Raw genomic sequence first — 20,760 nt, 5'->3', positions numbered from 1 at the left:
AATGGAGAGTTTTATGACTCACAATTAGAGTCCTGTGTCAGGCAAGTGAAAGAAGGCAAGAGAAGGTCAAAGAGAGAGAGTCTGTTTACTGTGACATGGGCTATGGGAGTTATAAGTCACGAACCAAGGATGAAAACGCATATATTGGCCAGGTGCTATGGCTCACAACTGTAATCCTATAGCACTTTGGGAGGCAGAGGTGGGAGGATCACTCGAGCTCAGGAGTTCTAGAACAGCCTGGGTAACATAGTGAGACCTCATCTCTAAAAATAAATAAATAAGTAAATAAAACACACACATACACACACACACACACACACTAGTATCACAAGTTCCTGGGAAAGCAAAATGGATGGGTGTGTGTCTAACCTAATGGTCTGCAACCTGGCCTACAGAGGAAGCTGGAAGAGTTGAAGGAGAGTATTCTGGGCTATTAATTCCTGGCTAGTAGAACTGAACAGAACAGCAGAACTGCATTGCACTGGGCATGCTCAGCCAGACAGGCAGAAATTGTTGAATTTTTGTTGCAACTTGGAGTGCCAGTGAATGATAAAGGCGATGCAGGTTGGTCTCCTCTTCATACTGCGGCTTCCGCTGGGCAGGATGAGATTGTAAAAGCCCTTCTGGGAAAATGTGCTCAAGTAAATGCTGTCAGTCAAAATGGCTGTACTCCCCTACATTATACAGCTTCCAAACACAGGCATGAGATTGCTGTCGTGTTACTAGAAGGCGGGGCTGATCCAGCTGCTGAGGACCGTTGTGAGGCTACAGCAATGCACCAGGCAGCAGCCAAAGGTAACTTGAAGATGATTCCCATCCTTCTGTACTACAGAACATCCACGAACATCCAGACACTGAGGGTAACACTCCTCTACACTTAGCCTGTGATGAGGAGAGAGTGGAAGAAGCAAAACTACTGGTGTCCCAAGGAGCGAGTATTTACACTGAGAAGAAGAAAAGACACCCCTGCGAGCGGCCAAAGGTGGCCTGGGTTTAATACTCAAGAGAATGGTGGAAAGTTAAACAGCTTGGATTTATTCTTAACTTTTTTTTTTTTTTTTTTTGAGACAGTGTCTTGCTCTGTCACCCAGACTGGAGTGCAGTGGCACAATCTCGGCTCACTGCAACCTCCGCCTCCCGGGTTCAAGCAATTCTCCTGCCTCAGCCTCCTGAGTAGCTGGGACTACAGGCATGTGCCACCACGCCCGGCTAATTTTTTGTATTTTTAGTAGAGACGGGCTTGCACCATCTTGGCCAGGCTGGTCTCGAACTCCTGACCTCAAGTGATCTGGCTGCCTCGGCCTCCCAAAGTGCTGGGATTACAGGCATGAGCCACCGTGCCCGGCCCTATTCTTACTTTGTATGTTGTGTTGTTGTTGTTCCCAGTGTCCTGGAAACTAATGTACTTGTGCACAAGACATCATCTATGAACGATAAAGTTTTCTCACCTTCAAAGTCGTATAAACACGTTGACCTGCTGAGTTACTTGTTCTAAGCTTACAGCCTGCTTTCCAGGCATCGAGTAACTGTTGAGATTGCTCTACTGCTGTCATATATTCTTGTGTATTGAATTCTGGTTAATTTTGAGTAACTAATTCTGTGGCTGTTGTGGGTTTTCAGCACCCTCCCATGTACCTTATATCCCTTTTTGAAACAGCTCCAATAGAAATAAGCCAGCAGTTCTGCCAGATGTTTCTATGTGGATTCTGTAATGTGCCTCCATACAGTTAAAACACCGTAACTTGTTGTTCACTCTTACTCAGGCCTACGCCAACATTTCTGGTTTTGTTCTTTTGTTTTTGTTTTTGTTTTTTTGGGTTTTTTGTTTTTGGTTTTTTTTTGAGATGGAGTTTCACTTTTGTTGCCCAGGCTAGAGTGCAATGGTGCGATCTCAGCTCATTGCAACCTCTGCCTCCTGGGTTCAAGCAATTCTCCTGTCTCAACCTCCTAAGTTGCTGGGATTACAGGCACATGACACCACGCTCAGCTAATTTTTGTATTTTAAGTAGAGATGGGGTTTCATCATATTGGTCAGGCTGGTCTCGAACTCCTGACCTCAGGTGATCCGCCTGCCTCGGCCTCCCAAAGTGCTGGGATTACAGGCGTGAGCCACCGCGCCCGGCTATTGTTTTGTTTTTTGAGACGGAGTCTCGCTCTGTCACCCAGGCAGGAGTGCAGTGGCGTGATCTCGGCTCACTGCAACCCTTCCTCCCGGGTTCAAACAATTCTCTTGCCTTAGCCTGCTAAGTAGCTGGAATTATAGGCACGTGCCACCACGCCTGGCTAGTTTTTGTATTTTTAGTAGAGATGGTTTTTCACCACGTTGGTCAGGCTGGTCTTGAACTCCTGACCTCATGATCTGCCAGCCTCCGCCTCCCAAAGTGCTGGGATTACAGATGTGAGCCACTGTGCCCGGCCACATTTCTGTTTTGTTCAGCCATGAGATTTAATTTATTTCTGTGATAGGAGGAACATTTCTTTTTTTTTTTTTTTTTTTTTTTTTTTGAGACGGAGTCTGGCTCTGTCACCCAGGCTGGAGTGCAGTGGCTGCGATCTCGGCTCACTGCAAGCTCCGCCTCCCGGGTTTACGCCATTCTCCTGTCTCAGCCTCCCGAGTAGCTGGGACTACAGGCGCCCGCCACCTCGCCCGGCTAGTTTTTTGTATTTTTTAGTAGAGACGGGGTTTCACCGTGTTAGCCAGGATGGTCTCGATCTCCTGACCTCGTGATCCGCCCGTCTCGGCCTCCCAAAGTGCTGGGATTACAGGCTTGAGCCACCGCGCCCGGCCCATTTCTTTTTTTTGAGATGGAGTTTCACTCTTGCACCCAGGCTGGAGTGCAATGGCGTGATCTCAGCTCACTGAAACCTCTGCCTCCCGGGTTCAAGTGATTCTCCTGCCTCAGCCTCCCAAGTAGCTGGGACTACAAGCATGTGCCACCATGCATGGCTAATCTTTTTTTGTATTTTTAGTAGAGACGGGGTTTCACCGTGTTGGCCAGGCTGGTCTTGAACTCCTGACTTCAGGTGATCCACCTGCCTTGGTTTCCCAAAGTGCTGGGATTACAGGCGTGAGCCACTGTGCCCAGATGAACATTTACACATTTTAGTGGACCAAATTTTAAGTTGGAGGGAGTGCTCTAAAATAATAAACAATAATAGCCCATGTACCCACGTATTTTTTTAATGAGCTATTTACTCTAAAATAAAATGTATGACTTTTTTAAAAAGGAAGTTTTAAAATACCTATATCGAGTAATCTTGTATTGAAAAGAATGTTAAGCTTGTTAAAATGATATGTAACAAAAATGTATTTTGATTTGTATTTCGGAAACTAAAAAATAAAATGTTGAAAGAAAAAAAATCCCAAGCCTGATAAATTATAATGAAGTTTTTCTTCACCAATCTGTTTCCTTTAATCCTGATCTCACCAGACTGTACATATTCCTCACCCCTTCTTTTTATTTATTTTATTTTATTTATGTATTGTTTTGTTTATTTATTTTTTGAGACAGGGTCTCACTCTGTCACCCAGGCTGGAGTGCAGTGGAGGATAACAAAGTAATGGTGAATACTTTGAAAATTTGAAGTACTTGACATAATAGCTTTCTTACAACACATATTAAGTGATATTTTAACTTACAGTTTCTTTCGTTTAGATCAAGGCTAAGCCCAAAATTTTAAAGGAAAATAAAAATGAAAGGGCACTACCCCTGACTCTTTTCTCTCTTTAGGGAAGACTCAAAGATCTTCTAGGAGATAGTATCAGAAAGCACCAGCGACTTATACATCACTTCAAGTGTTTCAATGGGGACAGACAGGAAAGTGGCATAGTGGTGGTTCTAGGAGATATTTTTTCCCCCAAATCCTAGTAGCATAATCAAAAATAATCTTCACCAGCAACAACTGAAAATACTTATGTGGCTAGTTACAGACTTCAGCAGTCCCACTATTTAGAAAACAATATCTAGCTGGGTGAGGTGGCTCATGCCTATAATCCCAGCACTTTGGGAGGCCGAGGCAGGCAGATCACCTGAGGTCGGGAGTTTGAGACCAGCCTGGCTAACATGGAGAAACCCCGTCTCTACTAAAAATACAAAAAATTAGCCAGGCATGGTGGTGGGTGCCTGTAATCTCAGCTACTAGGGAGGCTGAGGCAGGAGAATTGCTTAAACCTGGGAGGTGGAGGTTGCAGTGAGCTAGGATCGCGCCATTGCACTCTAGCCTGGGAGACAGAGCGAGGCTCTGTCTCAAAAAAAAAAAAAAAAATTTACCTTTGGCTCTGCCATGATTTGGCTAATGACTACAGATTCCAGTAGGCTACAATCTGTCAGTACCAGCATATCCCAAACAGTCAGAAGATTTCAGATAGAGTATTCATTTTGATACTTATCTGATTATTTTAATCAGCATTGAAAAAAGGTAACAAATTAAACCTGTGATTTCACTGAAGCTAAGTAAATGCAAATTGTAACTTATAGTTACAATAATTTGTTCAGAAAAATTAGCCATCCCAGCACTTTGGGAGGCTGAGGTGGGAGGACTGCTTGAGGCCAGGAGTTTGAGACCAGCCTGGGTAAGACCGCATCTCTTAAAAAAAAAAAAGGAAAGAAAAAAAGAAAAATTAGGTAAATATGTCAAAGAGTATTCAGGTATAGCAAAAATTATGAAGCCTGAATAACTGAAGAATGACTGGATTTATACCAACAAAAATAAGGTCTGTAAACTGCTGCTTTGCTTCTGAGTTGGCTGCACCTCAGCCTTAGATGCAGGGACTACATTTAAGGGGCACCCTTACCAACCCATGACATAGGCTCAGCTTTGAATTTGGGCAAACACCATACAAAGTCTACAGATAGTATCAGCAGAAGTAACAAACAAAACAACTCATGTGGGAGTAAATAGGACGAACTATTCTGTCACCCTGAGCCTGGTTCCTTAATATAGTAGGAGGCAGAGGTAGCAGTGAGTGAAGATGGTGCCACTGAACTCCAGCCTGGGCGACAGAGCAAGACCCTGTCTCAAAAAAAAAAAAAAACCACACACAGGCTGGGCGCGGTGGCTCATACCTGTAATCCCAGCACTTTGGGAGTCTGAGGTAGGTGGATTGCTTGAGGTCAGGAGTTCGAGACCAGCCTGGCCAACATGGTAAAACCCCATCTCTACTAAAAGTACAAAAATTAGCCAGGCATGGTGGCTTGTGCCTCCCTGCTACTTGCGGGGCTGAGGCAGGAGGATCACTCAAGCCCAGAAAGCAGAGGTTGCAGTGAGCCAAGATGGTGCCAGTGCACTCCAGCCTGTGTAACAGAGTGAGACTCTGTCTCAAAAAAAAAAACAAACCGATCTTGAGATGGAAAGATTATCCTGGATTATTCAAGTGGGCCCAGTGGAATCACAAAGTCCTTATAAGAGGGAGGCAGGACATTGGGAGGCCGAGGCAGGCGGATCGTGAAGTCAGGAGATTGAGGCCAGCCTGGCTAACACAGAGAAACCCTGTCTCTACTAAAAATACAAAAAATTAGCCGGGCGTGGTGGCGGGTGCCTGTAGTCCTGGTTACTTAGGAGGCTGAGTCAGGAGAATGGCATGAACCAGGAAGCGTAGCTTGCAGTGAGCTGAGATCGCATCACCGTACTCCAACCTGGGCGACAAAGCAAGACTCCATCTCAAAAAAAAAAAAAGAAGGAGGCAGGAGGGTCAGAGTCAAAGGTGTAACAATGATGAAAGCAGAGGTCAGAGTGATGTGGCTACGAGCCAAGAAATGCAGGCAGTCTCTAGATAATGAAAAAGGCCTGCCCCAGAGTCTCCAGAAGGAACACATCTCTGCCAGCTGCTTGATTTCAGCTGTGAGACCCATTTCAGATCTTCGGGTTTTTTTAACTAAATATTCAGACTTCAAGGAGACCATTTCAGATTTTTAATATCCAGAGCTGTAAGATACTAAATTTGCGGCCGGGTGCAGTGGCTCACACCTGTAATCCCAGCCCTTTGGGAGGCCAAGGCGGGTGGATCACCTGAGGTCAGGAGTTCGAGACCAACATGGTGAAACCCCGTCTCTACTAAAAAAACAAAAATTAGCCGGCCGTGGTGTCGGGCGCCTGTAATCTCAGCTATTTGGGAGGCTGAGGCAGAAGAATCGCTTGAACCCGGGAGGCAGAGGTTGCAGTGAGCCGAGATCATGCCACTGCACTCCAGCCTAGGTGACAGAGTGAAACTCCATCTCAAAAAAAAAAAAAAAAAGATACTAAATTTGTGTTGTTTTTAAGTCACTGAGTTAGCAGTTTTAGTTACAGCAGCAACAGAAAACTAATACAAGCACCAAGGCACTGGGCTTTATATTGTGAGAGACACAAAGATTAATAAAACATAATCTACCCTCTCAAGGTGGATACAATTTAGAAGAGATGAAACACATTACTAAATAAGCTAGAACATGATGAATATCATAAAAGCAGCAGAAAGAATGGCTGTCGGAGTCCAAAGGAAAGAAATCACTGTTTCTAGGGTTATTCATAGTGGAGGAGGAAGTTTTTGAGCTGATCTTAAAAGGATAATGTAAATTTTCTTTTTCTTTTTGGGGACATGGTCTCGCTCTGTCACCCAAGCTGGAGTGCAGTGGCGTGATCTCGGCTCACTGCAGCCTCCACCTCCTGGGTTCAAGTTATCCACCCAGATCTCGGCTCACTGCAGCCTCCGCCTCCTGAGCTCAAGTTATCCACTCACCTCAGCCTCCTGAGTAGTTTGGACTACAAATGTGAGCCACTGCACCCAGGCAAGATAAGTAATTTTTTTTTTTTTTTTTAATGGAGTCTCTGTCGCCCAGGCTGGGGCGCAGTGGCGCCATCTCGGCTCACTGCAACCTCTGCCTCCTGGGTTCAAGTGATTCTCCTGCCTCAGCCTCCTGAGTAGCTGGGACTACAGGCACGTGCCACCACACCCAGCTAATTTTTGTATTTTTAGTAGAGAGAGGGTTTCACCATGTTGGCCAGGATGGTCTCGATCTCTTGACCTGTGATCCACCCGCCTCAGCCTCCCAAAGTGCTGGGATTACAGGCATGAGCCACCACGCCCAGCCAATAAGTAAATTTTAAGAGACAAACAAAAAAAGGTGGACAAAGTGGCACACTTTTACAAATTAAATCACAATATAAGGCATTTTTAAATAAACCTATTATTAGTCATTGATAAAGGAAATACTCCTATAATAAAAAATAATCATGCCGTAATATATCTTCTGTTCTAAGGAAGACACAATTAGATTTACTTGGACCTAAATGATGACAGCATTGTAATTACAGTTTTAAAAATTATAAATGTCACTGGGTCCGGTGGCTTATGCCTGTAATCCCAGCAGTTTGGGAGGCGGAGGTGAGAGGATTACTTGAGGCCAAGAGTTCAAGACCAGCCTGGGTGACAGGGCAAGGCCTTATCTCCACAAAAATAAAAATGAAAAAATCACCAGGCATGGTGGCACCTGCCTGTAGTCCCAGCTACTTGGGAAGCTGCGGTGGAAGGATGGTTTGAGCCCAGGAGTTTGAGGTAGCAGTGAGCTATGATTGAGCCACTATACTTCAGCCCGGCAACAGAGGCTGACTTTGTCTAAAAAAAAAATAATTTATATATATATATATATATATATGGTTGTAATATATGCTCATGGTACTAAAAAAATACAAACAGAACAGTAGTGTGTCAAGCAAAAGGTAAGTTTTCTGGCCAGGTGCGGTGGCTCATGTCTGCAATCTCAGCACTTTGGGACGCCAAGTGGGGGCGGATCACCTGAGGTCAGGAGTTCAAGACCAGCCTCGCCAACATGGTGAAACCCCATCTCTACTAAAAATACAAAAATTAGCCAGGCATGGTGGTGCACGCCTGTAATCCCAGCTACTTAGGAGGGTGAGGCAGGAGAATAGCTGGAACCTGGGAGGCAGAAGTTGCAGTGAGCTGAGAACCTGCCAATGCACTCCAACCTGAGTGACAGAGCGAGTCTGTCTCAAAAAAAAGTAAGTTTTTCCTGTCTGTTTCCCATTTGCACTCCCTATTAGAGGAAATCACTGTTTCCTTCTAGAAATGTTTGATTGAAATAATTACGTACAATATATGTTTCTTTGCATAAACCTACACATGTACCCATCCATTTTTTTAAAATATAGAGATAGGGTCTTACTATGTTGCCCAGGCTTGTCTCAAACTCCTGGGCTGAAGCAATCCTCCCACCTCAGCCTCCCAAAGTGCTGGGATTACAGGCACGAGTCACTATGCCCTGCTTACCATCCATTTTTTTAATTATTACTATTTTTGAGACAGAGTCTAGCTCTGTTGCCCAGGCTGGACTGCAGTGACACAGTCTTGGCTCACTGCATCCTCTGCCTCCTAGGTTCAAGCGATTCTCCTACCTCAGCCTCCTGAGTAGCTGGGATTACAGGTGTGCACCACCATACAGGTGTCCGGCTCATTTTTGTATTTTTAGTAGAGACAGGATTTCGCCATGTTGGCCAGGCTGGTCTTGAACTCCTGAGCTCAGGTGATTCGCCTGCCTCAGCCTCCCAAAGTGCTGGGATTACAGGCGTGAGCCACTGCACCTGGCCTACTCCTCCATTTTTTCACACAAACAGGATCTTGCAAAATATAATGATCTTTGAGCATTTACAATATGTAAACATCTTTGTATATTGGTACACAGAGATCTAGTGACTTCATTGTTACTGTTGTTTTTCACTAAGGTCATTTTGTTACAGGAAGGGGTTCCCGATCCAGACCCCAAGAGAGGGTTCTTGGATCTCACAAAAGAAAGAATTCAGGATGAGCTCACCATGCAAAGTAGAAGCAACTTCATTAAGAAAGTAAAGTAGTGAAAGTACAGCTATTCCATAGACAGAGTATGACGTTCCCAAAAGTAAGAGGAGAAACGCGTCCACCCTAGGTACAATACTTGTATATGTAGAATAAAAAAAGATCATGGGAAGATGTGCTGTGCTCAAGGGTTTGTGATAAAGGATTAATTTTCTTAATTACTTTATTTTGTAAGAATGATCTTATTATCTTTAAAGCAAAATTAGGAATGCCTTTGTTCTCAAGATATTGGGATATTAGGACACTCCCACATCTGGGGCTGTTTAGTAAACATTATCAATTTATTCCTTTAGTAAACACCTAGAGGCTAGGAATACCGTTCTGGTAAAGCAGCCCAGCAAGTTCCAGCCTCATTTTCCTAGCCCTCGCACAAGATGGAGTCTATTTAGAACGCCTCTGGCAATTCTATTGTACCAGGATTCACTCTAGGAGACCATTTTACATTTAACAATCATTCTCTCTCTTTATTTTTTTTGGAGACAGTCTCATTCTGTCACCCAGGCTGGAGTGCAGTGGCACGATCCCAGCTCACTGCTCACTCGGACTCCTGGGTTCAAGCAATCCTCCCACCTCAGTTTCTCAAGAGGCTGGGACTACAGGCGTGCACTACTAGACTCAGATAATTTTTTATTTTTAAATTTTTATGTATTAACTTTTATTTATTATTATTATTATTATTATTGAGATGGAGTCTTGCTCTGTCACGCAGGCTGGAGTGCAGTGGTGTGATCTCGGCTCCCTGCAAACTCCCCCTCCTGGGTTCAAGTGACTCTCCTGCCTCAGCCTCCCGAGTGTTTGGGACTACAGGTGCACAGCACCATGCCCAGCTAATTTTTATATTTTTAGTAGAGACCAGGTTTCAACATGTTGGTCAGGCTGGCCTCAAACTCCTGACCTCAGGTGATCCACCTGCCTCAGCCTCCCAAAGTGTTGGGATTACAGGCGTGAGTCACCGGGCCTGGCCCATGTTGCCCTTTAATAGCCACAGTTCATCTCTCTCCTGCCCCCAATCTCTCCTTAACCCCTAACAACCACTACTGTTTTCTATTTCTATAATTTTGTCTTTTCAAAAATGTTATATCATGCAGGAGGTAACTATTTATTTATTTATTTAGAGACGGAGTCTCACTCTATCACCCAGGCTGGAGTGCAGTGGCATGATCTTGGCTCACTGCAACCTCCACCTCCTGGGTTCAAGCAATTCTCTTGCCTCAGCCTCCAGAGTAGCTGGGATTACAGTCATGTGCCACCATGCCCGGCTAATTTTTGTATTTTTAGTAGAAATGGGGTTTCCCCATGTTGGCCAGGCTGGTCTCGAACTCTTGACCTCAAGTGATCAACCTGCCTAGGCCTCCCAAAGTGCTGGGATTACAGGCATGAGGTACCGCGCCCGGCCAGGGGGTAACTTTTTAGCATGGACTTAAAATTCAGCATAATTCTGGAGATTCATGCAAGTTGTGATATGTAATAATAAATAGACCCTTTCTTTGTATTACTGAGTAGTATTCCACAGTATGAATATGTCACAGTTTAACTATTCATCCATTGGAAGACATCTGGATTGTTTTCAGTTTCTGCCTATTTTAAATAAAGCTGCTACGAGCATTCATATCAGAGTCTTTGTGAGAACATAAGTCTCCATTTCTCTCATCTAAATGCCCGAGTGAAATTGCTGGATCACATGGTATGGTGGTGGTTACCTGTTTAGCTTTTTAAGAAACTATTACTGTGGCCAGGTGCAGTGGCTCACATCTGTAATCCCAGCAGTTTGGGAGGCCAAGGCGGGTGGATTATCTGAGGTCGGGAGTTTGAGACCAGCCTGGCCAATATGGTGAAACCCTGTCTCTACTAAAAATACAAAAATTAGCCAGGCATGGTGGCAGGTTCCTGTAATCCCAGCTACTCCAGAGGCTGAGACAGAAGAATCACTGAGCCTGGGAGGTGGAGGTTGCAGTGAGCGAAGACCATGAAACTGCACTCCAGCCTGGGCAACACAGCAAAACTCCATATAAGAAGAGAGGAGAGGAGAGGAGAGGGGAGGGGAGGGGAGGGGAGGGGAGGGGAGGGGAGGGGAGGGGAGGGGAGGGGAGGGGAGGGGAGGGGAGGGGAGGGGAGGGGAGACGAGACGAGACGAGACGAGACGAGACGAGACGAGACGAGACGAGACGAGACGAGACGAGACGAGACGATTACTGCTTTCCAGGTGGCTACACTTCATTTTACATTTCCACCAGCAGAGGACGACAGATTCAGTGTCTCTGCTTCCTTGTCAGAATTTGTTGTCACTGTTATTTTAGCCATTCTAATAGGTGTATAGCAATATTTCATTATGGTTTTTATTTGCATTTCTCAAATGGCTAATAGTGTTAAACATCTTTTTGTGTGCTTGTGTGCCATCTGTATATCCTCCTCAGCGAAATGTTTGTTTTCCTTTTTAAATTTTGTTTAATTTGTTAAAAATATGCAACACTTCATGAATTTGCGTGTCATCTATGTGCAGGGCCCATGCTAACCTCTCTATCGTTCCGATTTTTTAGTGTATGTGTGCAGAAGTGAGCACAGACTGTTTTTCAAATCTTTCGCTCATGCTGTATTAGGACTGTTTTGTTTTTGTTTTTGTTTTTGAGACAGAGTCTCTCGCTCTGTTGCCCAGGCAGGAGGGCAGTGGCTGGATCTGGGCTCATTGCAACTTCCGTCTCCCGGGTTCAAGAGATTCTCCTGCCTCGGCTTCCCCAGTAGCTGGGATTACAGGCGTCTGCCACCATGCCCGGCTAATTTTTGTATTTTTATTAGAGACGGGATTTCACCATGCTGGCCAGGCTGGTCTCGAACTCCCAAACCTCAGGCCATCTCCCCACCTCAGGCTCCCAAAATGCTGGGATTAGAGGAGTGAGCCACCGCGCCCGGCCAAAACTGTTGTTTTTTTACTGTTGAGTTTTGTGCGAGTTTTTATCTATTCTAGATACCAGTACTTTGCCAGATATGTGGTTTGCACATATTTTCTCCTCTATAGCTTATCTTTTCATCCTTATTTTAACAGGGTCTTTCAAAAGCCAAGGTTTTCCTGTGCACTCGGAGGAGCTGTGGCTGCCAGCTGGGCTGGTGGCGGGTGCCCCCAGGCCCTGTGGCCGACGGGACGAGCTGGCCTGCGCCGGGTCCAGCGGGGGGTCGCGCAGGCAGTGTGCCCGGAGCGCCCCCAGCGGGAGCGCAGGCTGCGGGGAGAGGAGGAAGAGGAGGAGGCGGATAAGGTGATGGCGAGAAGATGGAGGAAGAGCAGACGAAGGAAGAGAAAGGAGATGAAAGGGAGAATGTCACCAGAGGAGACGGAAGGAACAAATTCTGACGCTGCAGGAGAAGCTGTGGGCCCGGCAGAAAGAGAAGGACCAGCTTTTTCTGCAGCTCTAGAAAGTTTCCATGAGGAAGAAAAACCGAGGCGAAAGGAGCAGAGCGACCTGACCTCTCACATCCGCTGTGGGCCGGCAGAGCCCGATTATTCAGGCGGGGACTCGCCTCCTCCTCCGCGTGCGGGCAGCAGGCAGCGCTGGAGGGCACGATCGCCCGGGCATTGTCATAGCAGCTGACCCAGCCAAGCAGATTTTCAGACCCCACGTACTTGCGACCCGGAAGTCCGTGGGCTCAGCGGCGGCTTTTGCAGGGACCCCAGAGCAGGCAGCCTGGGCGGTGCCGCTGGGACTGCTCAGCACCCCCACCTCAGTACGGACCCACATAGCTAGCCTATGGCCCTAGTCAGCAGCTCAGAGCAGTTCAGTGCTCCCTGAGGTGCATAAATGTCCCAGCCACAGCCTTATGATCTGCTGGGCCACTTTCAGCACACCCAAACAGAGTTCCTCCTCTGGTGGTGCTTTGTCTTTGAAACCGCAGATAGACCATGCTAACCAGCACACGGGTTTCTCTGGTCCATCCTCCCTGACCCCCATACATCCCCAGCCTCTGCATCCAGGCCCTAGACTCCTTGCCTAATCCCAGCTCCCGTGAAGATGCCGCCAGCAGGAACGTCTGGGCTTTGCAGCTGTCAACCAACCAGGCCCTCAGCGACTCATCATCCAGCACAGCCAGAACCTGTTAGGCTGCAAGTGACCATGAGATAGCTTCAATCTCGCCCTGCCCACACACGCACCATGGGTGTGGGTTCCCCCCGAGTGTCCCAGTCCAAGGCCAATATAATCTACTTGCCATTGGGAGAAGTAGAAGGAAAAGGAGGAGATGGAGAAGGAGGAGGAATGAAGAAGAGAGCAAAGGGTTTTCAGGATAAGTCCAATTTATCAATTTTTCCTTTTTATTTTTTCATTTGTCTCAAGCATGTTCATAATTGGTCACCGAAGAATTTTCGTTATGGCTGCTTTACAACCTTGACCACATAATTCCAACATTTCTATCTCAGAGTTGGCATCCATTGTCTTTTTCATTCAGTTTGAAATCTTCACGTTTTGTTTTGTTTTGTTTTGTTTTGTTTTTGAGACGGAGTCTCCCTCTGTCACCCAGACTGGAGTGCAATGGCACAATCTCGGCTCACTGCAACTTCCACCTCCTGGGTTCAAGCGATTCTCCCACCTCAGCCTCCCGAGTAGCTGGGATTACAGGCACCAGGCATCATGTCCGGCTAATTTTTTTGGTATTTTTGTGGAGATGGGGTTTCACCACGTTGGCTAGGCTGGTCTTGAACTCCTGACCTCAGGTGATCCTCCCACTTCGGTTTCCCAAAGTGCTGACATTACAGGTGTGAAACACCACGCCTGGTCACAATTTTTGGCTTAAGTGATTTTCTATTGAACTCTGGAGACTTCTGTATTGTTATGTGACTCAAGATCTTTTTTTTCTCTCTGTGTTTCTTTCTTCCCTCCCTCCCTCCTTCTTCTCTTCTCTTCTCTTCTATTCTCTTCTCTTCTCTTTGTTTTTTGAGATGGAGTCTCACTCAGTCACCCAGTCTGGAGTGCAATGGCGCGATCTCAACTCACTGCAACCTCCGCCTCCTGGGTTGAAGTGATTCTCCTGCCTCAGCCTCCCAACTAGCTGGGATTACAGGCGCGTGACATCAAGCCCGGATAATTTTTGTATTTTTAGTGAAGATGGGATTTCACCATGTTGGCCATGCTGGTCTCGAACTCCTGACCTCAAGTGGTCCACCCACCTCAGCCTCCCAAAGTCTTGGGATTACAGGCGTGAACTACCACCACCGTGCCCAGCCTGTTTTTTAAATCAGTAGACTAACAACTACAAGTAGGTGGGAAAATATTCTAATGGATTAACTTCATTCTAACTAGATTATCTGGCTAGGAATATATTTTTATTTTGGTAAAATAGGCATAACACATAAAAGGTACCATTTTAACCTCTTTTTTTTTTTTTTTTTTTTTTGAGATGGAGTATCACTCTGTTGTCCAGGCTGGAGTGCAGCGGCGCGATCTCGGCTCACTGCAAGCTCTGCCTGCTGGGTTCACGCCATTCTCCTGCCTCAGCCTCCCGAGTAGCTGGGACTACAGGTGCCCGCCACCACACTGCGCTAATTTTTTGTATTTTTAGTAGAGACAGGGTTTCACCGTTTTAGCCAGGATGGTCTTGATCTCCTGGCCTTGTGATCTGCCCACCACAGCCTCCCAAAGTGCTGGGATTACAGGCATGAGCCACCGCGCCCGGCCCATTTTAACCATTTTTAAGTGTAGACATCAGTAGCATTCCGCACATTCATGATATGATACAACCATGACGGGTATTCATCTGCAAACCTTTCTCCCCAAACTGGAACTCTGTACACATTAAACAGTAACTCCCCATTCCTCCTCCCCCAGTCCCTGGTAACCCTCCTACTTTCTGTTTCTATGCTCATATAAATGGAATCATATACTACTTGTCCTTCTGTGTGTGGCTTATTTCAGTTAGCATAATGTCTTCAAAGGTGCATTCGTACTGTAGGATTGATCGGAATTTCATTCCTTTTTAAGGCTGAATAATATTCCATTGATGTATAAAGCACAATTTGATTTTTTGTGTTGTTTGTTTTTTGGAGACAGGATATTGTTCTGTTGCCCCCGGGCTTGAGTGCAGTGGCGTGATCATGGCTCACTGCTGCCTTCACCTCCCAGGCTCAAGCAAGCCTCCTGCCTCAGCCTTCCCTGAGTAGCTGGGACCCCAGGCACATGCCACCACACCTGGCTAATTATTTGATATTTTTGTAGAGATGGGGTCTTCCTACATCGCCCAGGCTGGTCTCAAACTTCCGGGTTCAATGGATCTTCATGTCTCAGCCTCCCAGAGTGCTGAAATTACAGGCGTGAACCACCGCGCCCAGCCACATTTGTTTTATCTACTAATCCATCAATGGATGCTTGGGTTGCTGTCACCTTTTGGCTATTGTGAATAATGCTGCTATGAACACTGGTGTACAAATATCTGTTTGCATCCCTGCTCTCAATTATTTTAGGTATATACTCAGAAGTGGAATTGGTAGATCATATGGTAATTTTGTAATTTTTGGAGTCACTGCCATACTGTTCATAGTGGCTACATTTTACATTTCTACCAGCAATGGACAAGGATTTTGGTTTTCCACATCCACACTAACAATTGTTATTTTCTATTTAAAAAAAAAAAAATAGTCATTTTGGTCAGCCAAGCTGGCTCGCCCCTGTAATCCCAGCACTTTGGGAGGCCGAGGCAGGAGGATCGCTTAAGCCTAGGAGTTCACGATCAGCCTGAGCAACATATTGAGACTCGCCTCCCAACCCTTCCCACCCCTTCTCTATTTAAAATAATAATAGCCATCTTAATGGGTGTGAAGTGGTATCTCATCGTGGTTTTGATTTGCATTCCTCTAATGATTAGTGGTACTGAGCATTTTTCACATGCTCATTAGATCTTACTTCAATCTCTGGCTCTTGCTGGCTTTCTCTGATGCCGCTCTGGCAGGGGAAGGACAGCACAGCCTCCCTACTGCCAGCAGGGGGTGGAAGTCCAGATTTCTCACTCACACCAGAGGGGATGATCCTTGTTACTGCTGGGTGGGGGCTGGAGTTCCTCATGTGGTCTCCACCGACACCACAATGAGGTGGTCTCATGACGACTGTGCGATAAAGTCCTGATTTCCCAGCAGGCCTTCTATGACACCACCTTAGTGGGATCTGAAGGATCACCTTTGTTCCTGCCCGGTGGGCCTGGAAGTTGAAGCTACTCCGTGGTCTCCTCTGACAATGTGGTAGTGGTAGTGGCGGGGCTCTGGAGGTGGAGGTTGTCAGAGAACCTCATTACAGCCTCCTAAGGGTAGAATCATGGGCTCTTCAGTTGGCTTTTGCTGGCATGGGTGTGGGTAGGACCACAGCTGTTTCTGTGGTATTTAGCTGAAATAATGGAATTACTGTCTAAAACTTTTCTATCTTCCTAGAATGCCTCTGTCCTGGGTAGAGAAAGCAGCCCTTTGCTGGGGCTTTTCTTGTCTATGCCTGTTGGCTTTTCTGGGTTGCTAGCTTCTTCAGTTTCAACTCAGGACGGGTGAAGCAAGAAGAAAACCCAGGGAATTCACTATCATGTGTATCTTGAGGTTCCTACCTATCTGCCTTCTTTTCCCCACCTCCCAGAGTCTTCTCGTGTTTGCTTTATAATGTAATGTCCAGGGTGTTTAATTGCACTTAGTAGGAGGAACAGGAAAAATTTTGTCTACTCCATCTTTCTAGAAGTAGAAGTAGACCTCATTGTTTTTAATGACTAATACACAGCATACAATTTACTAACCCATCTCCTTTTGACAGCCATTTAGGTTGTTTATAGTTTTATTATTTCAATAGCTTTTTTTTCCTACTAAAATAATGAAGGGCTGGGTGCGGTGACTCATGCCTATAATCCCAGCACTTTGGGAGGCCAAGGCAGGTGGATCACCTGAAGTCAGGAGTTCGAGACCAGCCCGGCCGACATGGTGCAACCCCATCTCTACTAAAATACAAAAATTAGCTGGGTGTGGTGGCGTGCACCTGTAATCCCAGCTACCTGGGAGGATGAAACAGGAGAACCACTTGAATCTGGGAGGTGGAGGTTGCAGTGAGCCAAATCGCACCATTTGCGCTCCAGCCTGGGCAACAGAGAGAGACTCTGCCTCAAACAACAAAAACAAACAAACAAACAAAAAGAGAAAAGAAAAAAAAATAGAGGAAAAACTTTTTACCTAAAGTATGATTTCCATTATGTTTAAAAATAAACAGACATTCTTGGGATTGGTGATTGTTTTCTTTTTTGTCATTTCCAAAAAACAATATAACTATTACTTTTAATGAACTATATAGGAATATATATAGTTTATATATATATATATAAACTTTATCTCATATATATGGTAAAGATGAAAGATGAGGCCAGGCGTGTTATGAGAATTAAAAGAGATAAATTCTTGACCGGGCATGGTGACTCACGCCTATAATTGCAGCACTTTGGGAGGCCGAGGCAGGCAGATCACCTGAGGTCAGGAGTTTGAGACCAGTCTGACCAACATGGAGAAACCCCGCCTGTACTAAAAATACAAAATTAGCTGGGCATGGTGGTGGATGCCTGTAATCATAGCTACTCGGGAGGCTGAGGCAGGAGAATCACTTGAACCCGGGAGGCAGAGGCTGAGGTGAGCCGAAATTGCACCACTGTACTCCAGCCTGGGCAACAAGAGCGAAACTGTCTCAAAAAGAAAACAAACAAGCATGAAAGGTGAGTTGGTTGTGTCACATGAAGAGGGCAGTATAGAGCCCCAGGTAATGGGGCATAGGAGTGGGATTCCAGATACCAGGCCTACATTTTAGGGGTGAGATTGCCAATCAAGGTCTTTCTTCCATCCCTCACAGAGGTGTAGGTTTGTCCTGAGGACAAACTTAATCCTGGAGACTTCATGTAATCTAGAAGAGACATGCAAATTGATGAAAAACAGTGATTTTTTTTTTTCTTTGAGACAGAGTCTTGCTCTGTCACCCAGGCTGGAATGCAGTGGCGTGATCTCCTCAAACTGCAACCTCCACCTCCTGAGTTCAAGCCATTTGGCCTCCCAAAGTGCTGGGATTACAGGTGTGAGTCACCATGCCTGGCCAAAATATTGAATCTTTGAGGTAAAATAAAGATGTTGCCCAGGCTGGAGTGCCACCATCATGCCATTGTACCCTCTGTCTCCCAGATTCAAGTGATTATCCTGCTTTCCTGCCTCAGCCTCCCGAGTAGCTGGGACCACAAGTGTGTGCCACCATGCCCAGCTAATTTTTGTATTTTTGGAGAGATGGGGTTTCACCATGTTGGCCTCGCTGGTCTCAAACTACTAATCTCAAGTGATCCGCCCACCTCGGCCTCCCAGAGGGCTGGAATTACAGGCATGAGCCACTGCTCCCAACCTTAATTTTTCAAAATAAAAAGCTGGCCCCACCTCAGTTCAGATCCAGTGAATCTGGGTGAGAGGGCAGAGTCCACAAGTATCTGCATTTCAAATAGATGTTCCCATTGATTTTTATGCATACCACAGTTTCTGATCACCTGATTTGAAGTACAGCAATGTACTTTTATTTCAGTCTTCCTCTATAAAGGTAGAAAAACTTCTGTATCTTGGCTACACAATAGAGTTTAATAACCTTGGATCAGTGGATTCAAACCGAGTTCTTAGCTAGTTTAAAAGTCCTTCCGTGGTCCTCCTCAGTTTTCTCTATTTTCTTCAACTCTGTTAATATCTTTACCTATCTTCATGCAAATTATTATTATTATTATTTTGAGACATAATCTTTCTCTGTCGCCTAGGTTGGAGTGCAGTGGTGGGATCCCAGCTCACTGCAACCTCCACCTCCCGAATTCAAGTGATTCTCTTGCCTGAGTACTTGGGATTACAGGTGTGCGCTGCCACAACTGGCTAATTTTTGTATATACATATATATATTTTTTTTCCCCGAGACGGAGTCTCGCTCTGTCACCCAGGCTAGAGTGCAGTGGCACAATCTCGGCTCACCGCAACCTCCGCCTCCCGGGTTCAAGCAATTCTCCTGCCTCAGCCTCCCAAGTAGCTGGGATTACAGGCGTACGCCACCACGTCAGATTGATTTTTGTATTTTTACTAGAGAGGGAGTTTCACCGGGTTGGCCAGGCTGGCCACGAACTCCTGACCTCAAGTGACCTGCCCACCTTGGCCTCCCAAAGTGTTGGGATTAGGTGTGAGCCACCACGCCTGGCGTAATTTTTATATTTTTAGTAGAGACTGGATTTCTCCATGTATGCCAGGCTGGTCTCGAACTCCTAATCTCGGTTGTTCGGCTCACCTCGGCCTTCTAAAGTGCTGGGATCACAGGCGTGAGCCATCACACCCAACCACAAATGTTTTCTAAGTTATAGTGTAAGAACACGGCAGTAAATGCCACCCTCCAAATTGCGTCAGGGGTCACAGGCAAGCAGAACCTAGCCTCTAATTTCCTCAAAAACTGTGTAATAAAAAGAAGTTACAGAGATTATCCTGGGTTTGCCAAAAAGGAAAATGAAAAAAAAAAAAAAGAGGTGAGTAGCACCAACATCTCTATCCAGCTCCAGGCAGTTCTTTTTTCTTTTGTTTTTCTTTCTTTTCTTTTTTTCCTCCCTCTCTCCCTTCCTTCCTTCCTTCCTCCCGGTGGAGTCTTGCTCTGTCACCCAGGCTGGAGTGCAGTGGCACCATCTCTGCTCACGGCAACCTCCGCCTCCCGGGTTCAGGCTGGAGTGCAATCTCCACCTCCCGTGTTCAAGCGATTCTCCTGCCTCAGCCTCCAGAGTAGCTGGGACTACAGGTGCCCGCCACCACACCCGGCTAATTTTTGTACTTTCAGTAGAGACAGGGTTTCACCATGTTGGCCAGGATGATCTCGATCTCCTGACCTCGTGATCTGCCCATCTCGGCCTCCCAAAGTGCTGGGATTACAGGCATGAACCACCGTGCCTGGTTGAATGCATATTCTTTTAAGGTTTTGTTATTGTTTTTCCATGTAGCACTGACAGATTTGTACTAATTCTTTGCTTCTCTGGTTGCTAATTGGCTTTAGAATTGTTAGCTGATGCTCTTGAAGAGCAAAACGAAACTACCTTAGTTGGCTTAGATATGGAAATAATCTGAGCTTTAGGATTATTTGCAGTATAAATGGTTTCAAACACTAAAGTTTGACAAAGAAGCATTTATAGTCCACTGAGAAGGCTATCTAATTTCAAATTCCAGGTAAGCAGAATCACTTAAATTTAAAAGAGCACGCTCTGTGTTGATACGCAAAACTTTGTTAAAGTATACGTTTTGATCTTTAATACATTTATTAGTTACTAATGTTTACTATTTAGTAAGCACAGGCAAATGTGGTAAGCACTGCACTTATTAGGAATACACTGTAAGGTTACAGGCAGTGTGGGTGTGGATTTTGACTGTATTTGAAGTTTTCTTACCTTGAAACTTACTCAGCACTTGCAAACCTATACCACAGAGTTTAGCCCTTACTTCTTCTTCTTTTTTTTTTTTTTTGAGACGGAGTCTCGCTGAGTCTCCCAGGCTGGAGTGCAGTGGCGTGATCTCGGCTCACTGCAAACTCCGCCTCCCGGGTTCACGCCATTCTCCCGCCTCAGCCTCCCAAGTAGCTGAGACTACAGGCGCCCGCCACCACGCCCGGCTAGTTTTTTGTATTTTTAGTAGAGACGGGGTTTCACCATGTTAGCCAGGATAGACTTCTTCTTAAGAGGCTTGAAAATCCTCCACAGCATCTAGTGTAGTGCTAATCCTAAAGAAAACAACCAACAATTAAGTGTTAATTGTTGATTGGTATCACCCTGTGACCAACTGTTTTCACCCAAGTGAAACCAAACGGTTGGTCACTTTTTTGATTTAGTATATTTTTCAATTTCTTAGATCTCAGGATAGTTTTAGTATATTTTGGATGAGACAACAAGGA

The 20,760-nt window shown here is 45.6% G+C and overlaps 1 long non-coding RNA gene, 1 other non-coding gene and 1 pseudogene across 2 annotated transcripts in view; 1 reads left to right on the top strand and 2 right to left on the bottom strand.

Moving 5' to 3' along the window:
- LOC101925714 (uncharacterized) overlaps positions 1-20,760 on the bottom strand; it is a 227,871-nt gene that overhangs the window by 205,633 nt on the left and 1,478 nt on the right. The window lies entirely within an intron of this gene.
- LOC102125555 (uncharacterized) lies at positions 349-1,126 on the top strand (annotated as a pseudogene).
- LOC123572012 (U6 spliceosomal RNA) lies at positions 11,304-11,410 on the bottom strand. Its single transcript, XR_006696364.1, has one exon. It is a non-coding gene; the product is annotated as a U6 spliceosomal RNA (small nuclear RNA).

The sequence above is a fragment of the Macaca fascicularis genome, chromosome 2, assembly GCF_037993035.2.
Source record: "Macaca fascicularis isolate 582-1 chromosome 2, T2T-MFA8v1.1".
Taxonomy (NCBI): domain Eukaryota; kingdom Metazoa; phylum Chordata; class Mammalia; order Primates; family Cercopithecidae; genus Macaca; species Macaca fascicularis.
Note: the sequence above shows the minus strand (reverse complement) of the source record. Positions and strands in the feature narration are given on the sequence as shown.